Source organism: Tenrec ecaudatus, chromosome X (assembly GCF_050624435.1).
Source record: "Tenrec ecaudatus isolate mTenEca1 chromosome X, mTenEca1.hap1, whole genome shotgun sequence".
In the NCBI taxonomy this organism is placed as follows: Eukaryota; Metazoa; Chordata; class Mammalia; order Afrosoricida; family Tenrecidae; genus Tenrec; species Tenrec ecaudatus.
In genome coordinates this window covers 56,077,696-56,091,938 of record NC_134548.1, presented here as the reverse complement: position 1 = coordinate 56,091,938, position 14,243 = coordinate 56,077,696, and positions in this window count along the sequence as shown.

Genomic DNA, 14,243 nt, shown 5'->3' with positions numbered 1-14,243 from the left:
AAATATGCTTGACACAATGAATGTATGCATGTATTGTGATAAGCGTTGTACAAGCCCCCAATAAAATGGTTAAAAAATGAAAAACAAAGAGACCCATGATATGCCTACATGCTGTCACCAATATAAACAGTGCCTGGGTTAAGAGTGAGATCAATTTTTAAATGCATCTTTGAATCAAATCTGTGGATAAGTTTGCACAAGTACATATGATTCCTGTTTAGCCATACGTTAGTGCTGACAGGGTCAGAGCAGGTATTTCTATCTGGTCAGGCAATGAACACTGGACCCAGTGAGAACAGTCTTGGTAAACATCATAACCTTGAGGCCAGACCTTGGTGAACATCTGGAACATCCTGATACAGAGCTGTACTTTGAGATAAATCTGAAACACACTGACACACAGACCTCGCTGAGATAATTTTGAAAGAAACTATGCAGGAGACCCAAGGAAGGACTGAGCAACTAATTAGAAAGTTGCCTAACCATATGTGGAGCTGTGACACCCCTCCCCTTTGATTGCACCTTTAAAAATTAGAAGCATCTCCGTAGCTCAGAGTCCTCACCTCCTAAGGAGATACCGTATCATTTCTTTTGAAGTGATCCTCTGCTTTAATCAAACGTTGGCTTAATTCTTTGCTGCTGTGTGGGTATGAGTGTCTGAGAGTGGCTTACCTCTGGCTCCTTACAAATCATCAGAATAGACCATGCTTGTTCCCAGTAGGCAACGTGGCATTGACTGTCATAAATGCAGCTGAATTTGACAAAGATGCATAATTAAATAGAAAAATAATCTTTTCAAATCTTGCTGGAGAAATCAGATATTCATAAGCAAAGAAAGAAAGAAAATCCTCTCCTTAAATCTCATACGGTATGCAAACATTAATCACAGTAGATCATAGATTTTAATAGAAACATAAAATTATAAAACTGTGTTAGTCTGGGTAAACTAGAGAAACAAACCCATAAACAGGCATATGTGTATAAGAAAGAATTTTATAGATAAGAACAATTAAATATTGAGAAAAATGTCCCAGCTCAGTTCAGATCAAGTCTGATATTATCCCATATGTCCTGTATTAATCTCTAAAGTCCTCTTCAGACTCATGAAATACATGTAATGACGCTGAATGCAGGAAGATCGCATGCCAGTGGGTTGGAAGTCTTCTGGATCCAGTGGCGTTGTAAGCATTCTAGCATGGCTTCTCCAGCCCCAGAGGTCTGGTTGCATCAGGGTAGGTCCATGAGGCTTCTCCAGCTCCCAGGGCTGCATCAGGTTGGGTCCATGTCTCGCAGCGAGTCAGCCTTTTCAGTAGACATTCTCCAAGGGAGTGAGCCAAGAGAAAGAAGTGTCTCCCACCTTCAAGGAGGAAAACAGGAATTTCCAGAATCCTTAGGGGAAGGCCATGCCCACACAGAGGCCTCATTGGCTATATCCTGATTGACAGCCTAGACTCCATTCCAACACTCTTAATCCTCTTAAGTCCAAAATTGACACCAGATTATGTAACTACCTCAAAACTTTTAGAAGAGACATAGGAGATTATCCTTGTATCTAGAACTTGAAGAATTCTTAGATATGACACAAAAATCAAGATCAGTAAAAGAAAATAAATCAATAAACAGGATAACATCAAAATTAAAGTATTTTGCTCCATGAATTTCCCTATATTGTGATTAAAAGATGAACTACAAAATGGTAGAGAATGTTTGTAAGCCACATATCTGAAAAAAGACTTGAATTAAGAATATATAAAGAATCCTTAATGCTCAACATTGGTCAAACAAGCAATGCAATTAAAAATGGTAAATTAACATGAAGGCAAAATTCTGGGAAATACAAGTCAAAACAACAATGAGATAGATACATCTTCACACCTACCTGGATGACTATAAATAAGAAATTCTAACAGTAACAAGTGTTGGCAATTATGTGCAAAAATTAGAACTCTCATACTTAAGAATGTAAAATGGTACAATGTCTTTGAAAACTGTTTCCAGCTATTCATATGTTATATAGTCATCATATGACCCAGAAAATTCACTCCTACATAACTTTTCACTTCACTTGAGAAATGAAAACACATGCCCATAAAATAACTCAATAACTTGCACACAGTGTTCATAGCAAAATTATTTATAATAGCCCCAAAGTGAAAACTATGAGAAACCAAAAAAACAAACTCACTGCTATGGAGTTGATTCCAACACATGACAACCCTATAGGACAGAGTAGAGCTGCTCCTATTGGTTTCTGAGACTGAAACCTATAGCAGCAACCTTATGCACAACAGAGGGACACACTGCCCTGTCCTACACCATCCTTACCACTGTGCCTATGCTTGAGTTCATTGTTGCAATCACTGTGTCGTGCAATCTTTGAGGGTCTTCTTCTCTTTTGCTGCCCCTCTACTTTGCTAAGCATGATATCCTTCTCTAGCGACATGTCGTCTCTCCTGACAACATTCTAAGGAGTACCCTGGCCAGACTTCTTCCAAGACAGATTTGTTTGTCCTTTTGGCAGTCCATGGTACTTTCAATAGTCTTCGCCAGCACCACAATTCAAATGCATAAATTATTCTTCAGTCTTCCTTATTCAATGTTCAACTGTCACATGCATATGAGACCATTGAAAATACCATATAGCTTGGGTCAGGTGCACTTCCAACAATGGCTGAAGCAGTACACTGACTGGGAGCTGCCAGAAGTTCAGGATAGATTCGGAAGAGGACTTGCAATAAGGGATATCATTGCTGATAGCAGATGGATCTTGGCTGAGAGCAGAGAAGACCAGAACGATATTTATTTGTGCTTTAATGGCAATGCCAAAGCATTTAACTGTGTGGATCATAACAAACTCTGGGTAGTCTTGAGAATAATGGGAATTCCAGAACACTTTGTGTTGCTTATGTGGAACTTATACATGGATCAAGAAGCAAAAAAGAAGAAGCAGTTGTGTGAACATAACAAGGGAGTACTTCTTCAATGGTTTAAAATCAGGAAAGGTGTGTCTCAGGGTTGTATCTGCACACTGTATTTAGAAGGACTATATGTGGCCACTGGGAGACTTAGCTACTTAGAAAATGTGATCACCCCATACAAATAGGGTCGTTTCTTTAATACATAAAGACACACGCATGGCAAAGTCCAAAACCATTAAAAGGGAAAATGGCGATTTCTCCCTGACAGACGCGCTCCTCATCCTTCTTGCGTATGGTATATTTATAGATACATTTCCTTACTGTCTCCATTATGAAGAACATGGTATCAGGAATGGAGGTGTGATATGAAGTGTGATATGAAGATGACGCATCTTGCTTCCTGAAAGTGAGGAGGACATGAAGCACTTGCTGATGAAGATCAAGAATGGCCGTCTTCAGTGCGCAACCTTCTTCAATGTAAAGAAGACCAGAACCCTCACAACTGGATCAACAGGTAACTGTAACTCTTTACGGGAGTAGAAAGTCTCGTTTTTCTTCCACAGAGAAGCTGGCGGTTGAAAACCCAATGACCATCAAATAGTGATTGGATAATTAAAATGTGGTATATTGGAACAGTGAAGTATTATTCAGCCATAAGATGTACTTATGGTGCTACAACATAGATTAATCATAAAAAAAATTATACCAGGTAAAAGAACTTAGTCACAAATGGCCATGTAATTTCATTTGTTTGAAATGTCCAAAATCATCCACATCGGTTCCTCGTTTTGTCTTTGGGGATTTCGTAAGACATTTTCCAGGCCTGCATCATGGTGGTTGTCCTTTGGGATGGGTGTGTAAGAATATTTTTGTTTATTTATCTTAGGGATGTATATTCCCGTGCTTGGGGAAGACACACACACATTATATAGGTGAAATGCATACTATGTGAATTATATTTCTATAAATCTACCATAAAAATAACCTAGTGACTAATAAAATAAGTACTTTTTAAGGGAAAAAATTACTTGAAGAGTGATAAGACTTCTTGAAATCAGTTAAGAAATTACTACTATGCTCCGGGCAATTTGGACCAGAGTATTCCTATATTCTGGGCCTTGGCAAAGCACCGCTATATGGTTCTGGGTACAGCAACTCTTGAGAAACCTTCACCACTTCTTTCAATTATGCTAATATCATTGAGCACTTCTAATATATATGAACTTTGTGCTCTTATTCATAGAATAAATGAAAATGAATAAAATGAGTTATTTTCCTTATCTGTGTTTGGAAAGATAAAACCCACAATGAAATAACAAAACAAGGCAGAATGCAGTTAGTGTCAAAGAAAGGCAAATATAAAACTAAGGATAACAGAGAACACAGGCAGTTGAGCTCACTATTATTGTTAACACCATCATTTGTGTCATATTCATTCCAAGAAAGCCAAGAGGCATTACTGAAGTCCAAGAACATGAGCCACTATTAGATTCTATACCGAAAACCTGAACAATGTCCCTCCCTTCCATGAACCTGTAAAAATCTTCATAATGGAGATAGTAAGGAAACGTATCCGTAAATATATCACATGCAAAAAAAATAGGATGAGGAATGAGTCTGTCAGAAAGGAATCACTGTTTGCCATTGAATGTTTTCTTTTTTTAAAGTTTCTCTTGTTGTGGGGTGTATTTTTTAAGAGATTATCTTATTTTTATGGGGTGATCACATTTTCCAAACTATGGCCTCCTAGTGGCCACATAAACTTATTATGCCAATATACAACCCTGATGAAAGAGCAAGAACACAGGAGGCAAACCCCTGACATCCCCACAGCAGGACTACAAGATAAAATCGAAGTTAAGGCTAGTCTTTACCTTAGTTTAGTGTCCCTAAAACCAGATTCCCTTCCTCTCCTCCATGGTCTAGTCGATGTCTAAAACATTCATTCACCAGATAAGATATTAGATGCAGGAAAGAGATAAGACTTTTCTCGTATACTTAAGTACATTTTAGAGGTTATATTCTGTCACATGTTCAGGACAAATTTGTTGGTTTAACAGAATGAAAAGAAAACAAAATTCCTATTAACAGCCTAGTTCCCCCAGCCATTTTCCTTCCCACATTTCCAGCCCAGACACCAAAATATAAAAGGTAAAAAGTTATTTTAATGCTTAGAAAATCAAGTTTTCCCTTTAACAAACCATAGATGCAATGGAACGAAAGCATTACAAAGGCACTCTCCCTCGGTCAAAAGTGACACAAACAAAGTAAAACAAACCAACCACAACCAAAAACAAACACCTCAGAATAACGTACTCTGGTGGTATTTCACTCTGACCAGCAGGGGGAGATAAAGGACCAGTACTTCGTCCATTCAGAAGGAACCCACCCTTAAAGTGATGCCCCTTTATTTTTGCTTTTTTCTCAAGGAATTTCTCGGCTGCAGATTCCCACCCTAAAACAAAAACAAAATCAGACCTCTTCTTGCTCATACGCACCCCAACCCCAACTCTTACTTAAAAGGAAGAGCCCGCAAAATCTAAAAACCTATTCCTTTAACTGCTGGCTTCTGAAATTAAAAAAGACAAACAAACCAAAACATGAAAATACTTTGATCTAGGTGCTTGTTTAGAATAACTTTTGAAAAATTTACTTTAATATGGTCGAGGATGGGCCTCGATGCCAGTGATTATCAGGCTTATTATATTGAAGACCAAAATTTTCCCTTGAAATTTTCTGAGTCGTAAGATTGCACAGTACTAAGAAGCACAGGTTCATTCAATCATGCTGCTGTTGCTGTTGTTATTAAGAGCTACCCAGTTTCTATTCATAACGACCCTACGTGTAACAAATACTGCCCATGCCTATACAGTCCTACCTGTGTCTGGGTCCATTATTGCCGACATTAAGTCAATCCATCTCATTGAGACCTTTCCTCTTCTGTTTTGCTGACCCTCAACTTTATCAGGCATGCTGTCTTCCTATGGACCGGTACCTGCTGATAACATTACTAAAGTCCTAAGACTAAGTCTCACCATCCTCCCTTCTAAGGGGCACTCTGACTGTCCTGAGACAGATATACCATGGCAGTCAATAATACTTTCAATATTTTTCTTCAGCACTATAATTCAAAGGCATCACTTCCTCAACAGTCTCCCTTGTTTATTTCCAGCTTTCACGTGCAAAGGAGGTGATTGATGGCTTGGGTCAGGTGTACCTTAGTCCTTAAAATTAGATCTTTACTTTTAAGTATGTTAAAGAGGTCTTTTGCAATCGATTAATACATTGTTTTCTTGACTGCTTTCGTGGGTGTTGATGATGAACCCAAGTGAAATTAAACCCTTAACAATTTCAATATTTTCTCCATTAATCATGATGGTGCTTATTGGTCCAGTTGGGAGGACTTTGTTTTCTTTAGGTTGAAGAGTAAGCCATACTGAAGGGTGTATGTAGTCTTTGCTCTTCATTAGTAAGTGCTTCAAGTCCTCCTCACTTCCAGCAAGCAAGGTTGTGCTATCTGCATATCATGGGTTGTTAACGAGTCTTCTTCCAATCCTGGTGGGCTACATTTGAGATTGGAAGAAACATTGTAGGACTAACAGGAAGACACAGTGATCTAAAGAAAGTTAATTGTTCATTTAAATTTCATTTTGACATTATTTATAATAATCACACTGCAAACCCTATCATTTTTATAGCTCTTTCAGATCAAATTCAAACTGAAAACATAGTTAAAGGGTTGATTGGTACTCTTATTCACATGTTGGTATGGAAGAGATGAAGATCTCTGGGACAATAAACAAGATTAGAAAAGGAGGCTTTTGTATTTAACATTTCTATGTTTGATTTTTTAAATGCTTGCTTATTAAAGGTATACTTTTCATACACTAAAGCAACATATTTCTTCTTTTGACTCTTAACATCCTTCTCCCTATGGACTCACATCCCTCCAGGATGACATGATCAAAATGCATGGGAAGTCTTTAATCATCCACAGCAGTTCCTTGTTTTGTCTTTGGGGATTTCGTAAGAAATTTTCCAGGCCTGCATCATGGTGGTTGTCCTTTGGAATGGGTATGTAAGAACATTTTTGTTTATTTATCTTAGGGATGTATATTCCCGTGCTTGGGGAAGACATACACATTTTCTTTATTTGCTTCATATTCCACAGAGATCAGGGTGACATATGAGCCTCGAGTTTTTTAGCTATAAAAAATGTTCCCTGACCAAAGAGATGTTCCTGTCCTATGGATTTTAGCAGATCCCAACAAATACAATTTAAAGTGTACAGCAGGCTTAAGTCATGCAGTGTCAGAGTTCACACGCAGACAAGAAAGGAAGGTAGAGCCATGAATATTAAACACTATCCCTTTTGGGGTTATATCAAATGATTTTTAATTCACATCCACACAATATTAAGGTGGAAAAAGGACAAGTTGCTACTTGGGTACAATGAGAAATCATTTGGTCCTAAACACATGCTTCAAAGCTGGGGTTAACCTGCAGACATTTCAAAGTGCAATAGAAGCTTGTCTTAAAACATAATCATTCAAAAAAAGAGAGAGAGAGATGGAAACCGTGTTGTTGAGTGAATTCTGACTCAAAGAGACCCTATAGAACAGGGGAGAACTACCACTGTGGGTTTTCTGGGACTGCAACTCTTTATAGGATTAAAAAGCCTCATTTCTCTCCTGAGGAGTGGATGATTGTTTCAAACGACTGACCTTGTGGATAGCAGTGCAACGCTTAACCATTGTGCCTCCAGAGCCCGCCATCTAGCCCTGACCAGAATAGAAAAGACAAAATGGAACTTCAGTCCTTTCATGGATTGAGTTACAAATACGTAAAAGATTATTCTGTCCGTACTGACTCAGAATCTCTTTGAACTAATTTTGCCTTAGGATCAAAATGGCCTTATGATGGGCCATTTAGAGTTCCTACTAAACTATCTAGAGTATCCAGAATTTTAATAGCAGAGCCTCTGGTTTGTGTTGTCACTATTATCTATAGGAAAAATATGAGGAGGCTCAAGTAGAAAGTACATGTTTTGAGAATGATGATGGTAACAAATGCACAAATGTGCTTGACACAATGGATGGATGTATGGATTGTGATAAGAATTGTATGAGCCCCCAATAAAATGATTTTAAAAAGAAAGGTGATGCCATGGAGTAGAAGTTCTGGTACCTGCTGGCAGTCAAGGGTTTAGGAGAGTAAAAAGGGTTGAATCAAAAAGCAACATCAGACTGGCAGTGTCATCAGAGCATCCAAATTGCGCTACACACACACACCCCATTCAAAGATCCTTAGTAATAGACTACTCGAGTACTGCAAAAGTAGGAATGTCCTCGACCCTTATATTGTCGTAATTGTGGTGAAAATATATACACTAAAACATTTGCTAACGCCACTTCCACATTTATAAGGCAATGACATGTATTGCATTTTTAATGTTATGCCACCATTATTGCTATTATTTCTCAAAATATTCTGTCATCATTGATCTAAATTTAGCACCTCCCAAACCATAAATCCTCCTTTATCTCTCCTCCCAAGGTTTGTAACAATTAATCATCTAGAGTTTCTATATATTTGCTTATTGTATATAAGTAAGCTCAGACAGTATTTCTTTTTCTTGCAGCTTAAATTATTTTTCTCAGCATGATGTTTTCAAGGTTCATGTCATTTATGGTCGTGGTCGAGTAGTATTCCACAGTGTGTAATACTGCATTCATTTTGTTTGTCCATGAATCCATTGATGGACATGTAGGTTGTTTCTGCTTAGGGCTATTGTGAAATGTGCTGCACTGAACATTGGTATACAGGTTTCTGTTTGTGTTCCAGCCTTCACTTCTTCTGAGTATATACCTAGGATTAAGGTTGCTGAGTTATATGGTATTGTGATAGGTTTTGTGTCAATTGGGCCTGGAGAAATTCTCTGTCATTTGGTGGTAAGCCTTCCCCCATGAGGTACAGGTCACACAGCTTGATGATGTCCCCTAGAGGTGTGGCTTATTTGATATCTATAAAAGAGATGCTGCGGAAAACCGGCTTTGTCTCTTTCTCTTCCTGATAGCCTGATTCTGACTTGGGCCAGTGGCTCCCATGTGACCCGTAAATCTTTGGGAGCTGTTGACAGCCTGCCATGTTCTCTGCCTTTGTCCACTTGACTCTGCTTCCACCAGTCTATAATCTGCTCTCCTTCTGCTTCATTTTTTCCGGTTCGTGAGCAGCTGCATGAGTCAAGAAGGTTCTCCAGCTAGCATCTGATCCATGGACTTGGATTAGACTGACTGGTCTTTCCCACTCTGTAGGGCTGTGGGTCACTTCTTTGATATAAATTTCTCCCTTTTACATATATGAGTGAGCAGATTTTGTTTCTCTACAAAATCTAGCATAATACAGGTCTCAATTTTAAAACATTATGGTGAATTAGGTAGAGGATTACATTTTAGACCCCATTTTTTGTATTCAGCAACTTAAACAATATAAATTGATCCGATCCTTCTCTTATTTTGTCTTTCTTCCTCTTATAAAGTATTATCTCCCCCTTCACCCAAATTAAGCCTGTATGCCGTCTAGACCCACCACTTGTCTGTCAGTATGTCATGCTGGTTTGTGTGCTGCTGGACGCTATGTCATTGGTATTTCAAATACCATCAGGATCACCAAAGGTGTACAGGTTTCAACAGAGCTTCTAAAATAAGAACAGACTACTAAGAAGCCAGTCCAGTTTTGAGATTTCTGAGGCGTTAACCACTGAAAACCTTATAAATCACAGTGGAACACTATCAGAGATCATGCCAGAAGATGAGCCCCTCAGGTTGGAAGGCACTCAAAAATGACTGGGAGGAGTTGCCCTATCAAAGTAGAACCAACCATAATGCTGTAGATGGAGTCAAGCTCTGAGGGATTTAATATGCTAATGGGCATGACTTAAAATGAGAAGAAACAGCTGCAAACAACTGTTAATAACTGGAGTTTGGAATGTATGATATATAAACCTTGGAAAAGTTGGAATTCATAAAAAATGAAATGGAATGTATAAAAATTGATATCTTAGTCATTAGGGAGCTGAAATGACTGGTTTGGGCCATTTTGAATTAGACAATTACATGACTTACTATGAAGGAAGTAAAAAATTTAAGAGGAACTGTGACATATTAATTGTCAAAAGAGACATTTCAAGATCTATTTTGAAGTGAAATTATGTTTGTAATAGATTAATATCTATGTGCATACGAGGAAATCAAGTTAATACAACTATTATTCAAATTTACACACCACCACTAAAGCTAGAAATGAAAAAATTGGAGAATTCTATCAACTTCTTCAGTCTGGAATTGACCAAAAATATAACCAAGATGCATTGATACTTATTGGGAACTGGAATTGAAAGTTGGAAACAAAGAAGAAAAATATAAAATATGACCTTGTTTATAGAAACCAATCTGGAGATCACATGATAGAATTTTGCAAAACCAAAGACTTCTTCATTGCAAATACCTTTTTTCAACAATATACATGTAGATGTATCCATATGGAATACACAGAAATCAAATTGACTACCTCTGTGGGAAGAAATTATGGAGAAGCTCAATATCAGCAGCTAAAATGAGGCCAAGGGCTGATGATGAAATAGACTATCAATTTATCATAAGTAAGTTCAGGTTGAACTTGAAGAGTATTAAAACAAGTCCATGAGAGCCAAAATATAACCTTGAGTGTATCCCACATGAATTTCAAGAAAATCTCAAAAACAAATTTGACTCATTGAATACTAATGACATGAGACCTGATGCGCTATGGGATGATACCTAGAACACCACACATGAAGAAAGCAAAAGATAATTAAAAAGACAAGAGCTTCCAGGATATATGGCCACCAGACATACACATGGGAAGATCTCCTCAGAGAGGTTCCACTAGGAGGAATATTCTGCATTCCCAGAAGCAAGAAAATCAATTTGGAAGTACATGCAGTAAACGTTCATTTTCTTGCTTCCAGGAGATAGGGAAAAAAGCCATATCCTTTGGTAATCAATTTGTCCATTTTATTTTATTCGAACCATTTTATTGCTAATCTAGGCATCATACCGTTCCATAGTTCAATCATATCAAAGAAATTTTGTATAATCACTACCACAATGAGCTTCAAAATATTTTCTTCCTTCTTAAACTCCTCAATACCAGCTCCCTCTTAGCCACCAACCTCCCCCACTGTACCCCCCAGCAACCCTTATTATAATTATTGTTTCCACATGGCGTACCCTCACTGACCCATAGTGTTACAGGGGACAACACTGGAGACACAGTGTGGGAGCTGTGTCTGGACCCACATGGGTGAAACATGAAGAGAGTACCACAGAGCAGTAAGGGGAGCAAAGCAATGAAGTCTCCGAGGATTCCCAAAAATAGACTTCGGGGACAGGGCTTGGCACCTGATCAGACTCTATCTGAAAACATTCACAAATGTCAACAAACAGACCTGGAACTACTTATAGGCTTCACCACCACCCCTTCCCCATGTCTATCCATATAAGATAGGCAGGATAAACAATCCCGAGGAGAAAACTGAGGAATCAACACTTCCAGGGGAACATGGGAGAAGGAAAGGTGTGGGAAAGGAAGCGGGGAGCCAACAAACCCAGGGACAAGGGAACAAGTGATCTACAATTGATGGCAAGGAGAGCATAGAATGCCTGGTGGAGCTCAATCAAGTGCAATGTAGCCGAGAGGAATTACTGAAAGCCGAATGAAGGTTGAACATGATATGGGACAAGAGGAAAGTAAAAGGAAATAGATGAAAAAACTAGGAGGCAAAGGACATTTATAGAGGTATAAATACAGGCAAGAACATATGTAAATACATTTACATATAATGATAGGGACATAGATCTAAGTGCATATATTTATATGTTAAGTATTAAGGTAGCAGATGGGCATTGGGCCTCTACTCAAGTCCTCCCTCAATGCAAGAACACTTTGTTCTAATAACCTGGTATTCTGTGATCCTCACTTTCCCGACAAGATCACTGAAGACAAAATGAGTGCATAAGAAAATGTGGTCAAGAAAGCTGATGATGCCTGGATATTAAAAGATATAGTGTCTAGGGTCTTAAAGGCTTGAAGATAAACAAGTGGCCATCTATCAGGGAAGCAACAAAGCCCACATGGAAGAAGCACACCAACCCATGAGTTGACAATGAGATCAGGTATCAGGCATCAGAATACTAAAAACAAACAATCATACTGATGTGAATGAGGGGAGGTGGGTGGACTGAAGACCCAAAGCCTATCTGTAGACAATTGGGCATCCCCTCACAGAAGGTTCACAAGGAAGGGATGAGCCAGACAATGACAAAACATGCAATATGCCTTCAGTTCTTTAATATTCACCGTACCCCCAAAATCATGACCCCAGTTCTAAATTACAGATTCAGCTAGACCAGAGCATATACACTGGTACAGATAAGAGTTCTTGACACACGAAATTCAGGAAAGATACCCCGCCTCCCTTCAGGAACACTAATTGGAGCAGGGATACCATGAGGGTAGGGGGAAGGGAGAGGAAGAAACAGGAAACCGATCGCAATGATCAATGTATAATGCCCCACCCCCACCCAGGATGACAAACAACAGAAATATGGGTTACGAGGGACAATGAACAGTGTAAGATATGAAAATAATGGTAATTTATAAATTATCAAGGGTTCATGAGGGTGTGAGGGTGGGGGAGGGAGGGAAAAAATGAAGAGCTGATACCAGGGCTCAAGTAGAAAGAAAATGCTTTGAAAAGGATGATGGCAACTTATGTACAAATGTGCTTGACACAATGGATGTATGAATTATTATAAAAGCTGTAAGAGCCACCAATAAAATGATTAAAAATTGATAACTAATGATAATTATTGTGTCTATAGATTCACTTATCCTGGGTTTCATATACTGAAAAACAGAAAAACACCTAATAGGGACTCTAGAAGGTTACCAGCAATGACAAAATAAAACAGAGACAAACCCCAATATGAAAAAAAAATCACAGAAAATATAAAAACTGGATCAAGCACAATGTGTATCAAAAGGGAGAAGATGTGACAAAGTTTTAACTGCTCAAGTCAGAATCATCATTTTATTCTACTATACTCGTCTCCCCTATATTCTGTCTGATAACCAGGTTCTACCCATCCCTCTATTATGGTTAGAGGGAGATTGCCAGAGGGTTATTGCCTGTGTAGATCCAATAGATTTATTTTGAGCTTCCACTGTCATTGATAGCCTCCGTCACACCAGAATCTCAAGTGTAAATTATGATACCTTTCCCTTCTTCAAATTTGAATTATATAATTTACAATCCTTGAATCATGAATATTGGTGAGCTTCTTCCATGTGGACTTAGTTGATGTCTCACTTAGATGACTGTTTGCCATATCTTCTGTGTTTCCTTCATGAGATAGTTAACGTTTATTGTGCCAACATGGCCAATGAACACATGTGGGATTAATTGAAGGGCGGCGAGATAAATGGCTTGACGACCCACACCTGTCTTGTCTCTTGCTCTTTGATCATTGAACCAGTGTGCGGCTGCCTTGCTTGTTCTTTGCCTCAATTTACAAGCTACATTGCCTGTGGGACACCTAACCCATGGACTGTGTCGCTGTAATTTGAGGTTCCTTCAAGACCTGCTTCACCACACCATTGGAATTTACATCTCTTGAGCTGGGAACTGTTGGACCCTGTCATCTGGCTGGCGGTTGGTGTTTGCTGTTTGCTGCTTGTTCCTGGATAGTCGGAATTGCTCTACAGAGGACTACCCTGCGACCCTCAAGACTTGAAGGACTGCCAGTGTCTCACAACTGTCTCATGGGAGTGAGTTGCACTGAGCCATTTGTACTGCTTTATAATTTAATTAACTGTTTATTTCTTATATTACCTATCTATATAAATATATATAAGAAATTATTAGCATTCTGGTTTTGTTTCTCTAGAGAACCTTGTCTAACACACTTCATGAGTGTGAGTATCAAGCAAGGTCATGTAATAAGAACTAATTGTTCTCATATTGGAGCTAGGATTAAATTCAAACCCAAAATTCATTCCTGAATCTAAGACTTCTTTGTCTGCCTCTAGTTCACCTTAGAGATAATCTTGTTTATGGCAGAGAATCTATCATCTTCCTGAAGCATGAGGGATTTCTGTTTATAGTGTCATTGTACTAATATTAAAATATGATGGAGAAAAACATCCAGGTTTCTTAAAGTGAGAGATCAGCTGATGGACTCCCCTTTACAATTGATGAGTGGCATGTGCTGCTTCTGTGCACCT